This window comes from Carassius carassius, chromosome 10, assembly GCF_963082965.1.
Source record: "Carassius carassius chromosome 10, fCarCar2.1, whole genome shotgun sequence".
In the NCBI taxonomy this organism is placed as follows: domain Eukaryota; kingdom Metazoa; phylum Chordata; class Actinopteri; order Cypriniformes; family Cyprinidae; genus Carassius; species Carassius carassius.
The window spans coordinates 115001-120000 of record NC_081764.1 but is presented as its reverse complement, the minus strand read 5'-3'; the positions used below and the strand labels follow the sequence as shown (position 1 = coordinate 120000).

General features: G+C 37.3%; 1 protein-coding gene across 1 annotated transcript in view; it reads right to left on the bottom strand.

Annotated features, from left to right (window-relative positions):
* LOC132151460 (histone deacetylase 4-like) overlaps positions 1-5000 on the bottom strand; it is a 68670-nt gene that overhangs the window by 22965 nt on the left and 40705 nt on the right. The window lies entirely within an intron of this gene.

Sequence of the window (5000 nt, the reverse complement as noted above, 5' to 3'; positions counted from 1 at the left end):
TTCGTGACCTGGAGGTGAGGCAGGCCCAGCTGAGAGAGCGGAGAGCCGTAAGTATACAGCGTGATGCTAACTGTCCCACCACGTCTACTCCTGATCGAGACGGTTCGCAGCACGACGCCCGCGGCGATGATCATCGTGTCAGGACCACTGCCCACGTATCGACGAGGACACGAAAGGTTCAGTAGACTTGTTGCTTTAAATGAATGGTTGTTGTCATGGTGTAAAGAACAGAAACTGCTATTTGTTAATAACTGGAATCTTTTCTGGGAGCGTCCTAGGCTGTTTCACGCTGATGGATTACACCCCAGCAGAATCGGAGCGGAGCTGCTCTCTGACAACATCTCCAGGACACTTCGCTCCATGTGACTAGTAAGACAATTCTCTAATAACTATTATGATGAGTTTTGTTCTACACGCTCAAATTATAGAAGTACTTGCGCTGTAAAAACTATTAAGACTGTGTCTGTTCCCCGAATAGTGAGGTCAAAATATAATGTAGGACCTAGAAAAAATCTTATCGTGATTAAACCAGAAACATGTAAAGCAAATGAACAAAAAAAAATGTTTTAAGTTTGGGCTCATAAATATTAGATCACTCACACCCAAAGCAGTTATTGTAAATGAAATGATCACAGAAAATAGTTTTGATGTACTCTGCTTGACTGAAACCTGGCTAAAACCAAATGATTATTTTGGTCTAAATGAGTCGACTCCACCAAACTACTGTTATAATCATGAGCCCCGTCAGACTGGTCGTGGAGGAGGTGTTGCAACAATATATAGTGATATTCTCAATGTTACCCAGAAAACAGGATACAGGTTTAACTCTTTTGAAATACTTCTGCTAAATGTTACACTGTCAGACATGCAAAAGAAATCTAATGTATCTCTTGCTCTGGCTACTGTGTATAGACCACCAGGGCCGTATACAGAATTCCTAAAAGAATTTGCAGATTTCCTCTCAGACCTTCTAGTTACAGTTGATAAGGCGCTAATCATGGGAGATTTTAATATTCACATTGATAATGCAAATGATACATTAGGACTTGCGTTTACTGACCTAATAAACTCCTTTGGAGTCAAGCAAAATGTCACCGTGCCCACTCATCGTTTTAATCATACACTAGATCTAATTATATCGCATGGAATCGATCTTACTGCTATAGATATTGTACCCCAAAGTGATGATATTACAGACCATTTCCTTGTATCGTGCATGCTGCGTATAACTGATATTAACTATATGTCTCAGCGTTACCGTCTGGGCAGAACTATTGTTCCAGCCACCAAAGACAGATTCGCAAATAACCTGCCTGATCTATCTCAACTGCTATTTGTACCCAAAAATACACATGAATTAGACGAAATTACTGACAACATGGGCACTATTTTCTCTAATACATTAGAAGCTGTTGCCCCCATCAAATTGAAAAAGGTTAGAGAAAAACGTACTGTGCCATGGTATAACAGTAATACTCACTCTCTCAAGAAAGTAACTCGTAGTCTTGAAAGCAAATGGAGAAAAACTAACTTGGAAGTTTTTAAAATTGCATGGAAAAACAGTATGTCCAGGTATAGACAGGCTCTAAAAACTGCTAGGGCAGAGCATATCCACAAACTCATTGAAAATAACCAAAACAATCCAAGGTTTTTATTTAGCACAGTGGCTAAATTAACAAATTACCAGACGCCACCTGATTCAAATATTCCACCAACGTTAAATAGTAATGACTTTATGAATTTCTTCACTGATAAAATAGATAACATTAGAAATACAATAGCGAATGTAGATTCTACAGCGTCTAACACTTCAGTTTCATCCATCGCACCCAAAGATAAACTGCAGTGCTTTACAAATATAGGACAGGAAGAGCTAAATAAACTTATCACTGTATCTAAACCAACAACATGTTTATTAGATCCTGTACCCACTAAATTACTAAAAGAGCTGTTACCTGTAGCCGAAGAACCGCTTCTCAATATCATTAACTCGTCGTTATCTTTAGGTCACGTCCCAAAACCATTCAAGCTGGCGGTTATCAAGCCTCTTATTAAGAAACCAAAACTAGATCCTAGTGTACTGGCAAATTATAGGCCTATTTCAAATCTTCCATTTATGTCTAAAATTTTAGAAAAAGTTGTGTCTGCTCAATTGAGCTCCTGCATAAAAATGATCTGTATGAAGAATTTCAGTCAGGATTCAGGCCCCACCATAGCACAGAAACTGCACTTGTTAAAATTACAAATGACCTGCTTCTCTACACTCTGGCCTGTACAGGCCTGACTCTACCGTCAAAAATCTGGGTGTTATATTAGACAGCAACTTGTCTTTTGACAACAATATTTCCCATGTTACAAAAACTGCATCTGTTTCTGATGCAGAAAAGCTAGTTCATGCTTTCATGACCTCTAGACTGGACTATTGTAACGCACTTCTAGGTGGTTGTCCTGCTTCGTCAATAAACAAGCTACAGGTCCAAAACACAGCAGCTAGAGTCCTTACGAGGTCAAGAAAATATGATCATATTACCCCAATTTTACAGTCTCTGCACTGGCTACCTATTAAGTTCCGTATCAGTTACAAATTATCATTACTTACCTATAAGGCCCTAAATGGTTTAGCTCCTGCGTACCTAACTAGCCTTCTACCACGCTACAACCCATCACGCTCCCTAAGGTCACAAAACGCTGGACTTTTGGTAGTTCCTAGGATAGCAAAGTCCACTAAAGGAGGTAGAGCTTTCTCACATTTGGCTCCCAAACTCTGGAATAGCCTTCCTGATAATGTTCGGGGTTCAGACACACTCTCTCTGTTTAAATCTAGATTAAAAACACATCTCCTTTGCCAAATATTCGAATAATGCATCTCATAATTTGTGATTGCAGTTGTAACTGATCAAATGCGCATTATTATTCTTTAGCTTGGGTTAAACTAATTAATTTTAATTGGTTGGAACAGCAGCTATGCTAATGATGTCTCTATTTGTTTCTCTGTTTTGCCACGGGATTTATATTTACATAGATTTTCCTTGAAACTAATTAGTAACGTATCTGCCATTGCCATTAGCCCTTGACAGGCTCACACAGATTATTGTGGGATATTTGAAACCGCAAAACCAAGAAAGGTAACATGTAACATTAACACATTAACACATGTAACATTTAGAATGCTTTTGATGTCAAGTTTTGCCGATTAGCTTTGTCTAATGCAAGATGACCTACAATCTAAAACATAAAATTTCTGAAATAGTTTTGTTCAAAAGAAATAACGGTAAATTAAATACTAGGAAATGAATATAGAATATTATTATCTTTCAAATTCTAATAAATAAATGAATGGTACAAAATGGTACAAATTAAGTGCAGCACATGCAAAGAATGCAATGACTGCAGCAACTTTAACATTTGAAAGGATACAATGGCAAAGTTATTCTTTCCTTATTCAAACGGATTCTCTTTTTCATGAATATATGATTGACCTGAAGAATGAAAGCTGTATCATACACTCTGAAAATACAGACTATATAAATGCTTCACATAATACTATACCTATACACAATTAACCTTCTTACATTTATTTTGACAAGCGAGTAATCTGATTTTTTTTTGTAATACAAATAGAACTAAGTAAAAAAACAGGCTTTAATATGACTATTTATATATAAAGTAACGATGAGGCAATAATAATTGGCCTCAAATAAAGTATCAAAACCAAGTATATGGTTTTATTGAAAAACATTGTTAAATATGTAATATGCCTATATTATAACAAATACCTGCAGATGTTAGGTAATAACAGCTTGGTGATGCTTCATGTGATTCAACGACATTTAAATCCAAAGTCAGAAACTTTTATTTTGAAATCACGATGCATATTTAGAAATGTGTTGATGTATTCTCCTGTGTTGGCATAAGTTTAAATGATTTACGTTACAAATAAAGTGAGTTTTCCCAGATGGACATTAATTAAGCAAGCCAAACTCATGAACATGACCTTTTCAAAAATCCCGGTAAATATGTTCTGGCGATCATATCGTTCTTATGGATATGACGTGATTCCTCTGAGCTGTTTACAAAGCTCTGCTGCTTTTATAAATAGCTTTTTTATGCAAGTGTATGACACCAGATGGAAATCTTTGTCAATGTGTCGCGCTCGAGACGTGGGCTTCTTTTCCATTCATCAGCTAAGAACAAGAACTTCTGATTGGCTAGTGATGTCAGTTTGGTTAGGAGTGAAAGCTGTGTTCCTATCATAAATCGGTAGACAAACTCATGAACTTGAATGTGATATCAACAAGGGTTTTTAAATGTAGGAAGATTTTTTTAATAAAAAACTATGTTGCTGTGGTAAATGTTTTTAGAAACACAAAGAACTAATGCCACAAGTCTACTCATGCGTCCTTCCAAATCTGAGGACATTACCTCTAAAACTGCATTTTGTGAGACCATGTCATGTGCGTTTTTAGAGAAGGCTAATAAAAGGCTAACAAAAAACAAGTATGCCCTCGGTAAGCTCTCCTGTGTGCTAACATGAGGCTGTCTGGCCCGAAACTGCCCTGTTCATGATTCTGTTGTTCTCACGGGACGTTCCTCACACCTCACACATTATCCTCATTATTACTTTATCATTATTCTTTAGTTTTATTCAGGCATTATTAGCCTTTATTCTGGCATTACAAGGTTAACCAAGCCACATCACTTCGATCCCATAATAAATTTTTCTTGTACCTTTTAAGGAGTTTAAGAGTCTTTATGATAAAATTTTGATACAACTAAATTGAAGCCTTTTTTTTAAGGACCTGCGGGGCAGAGAGCTGCACGGGTCCGATTTTGTAAATCCGCACCCGCCCGTCCCCGCAGTGCTTTAAACCGCATCCGACCCGTTTTCCGACAGCTGCACTAATTAAAATCCGCACCCGACCCGCTTAAAATAGAGCCGGCACACGACATCAAATCAGTTAAGCCAATCACATTAGACACACTTTTTTCTAATTTTATTG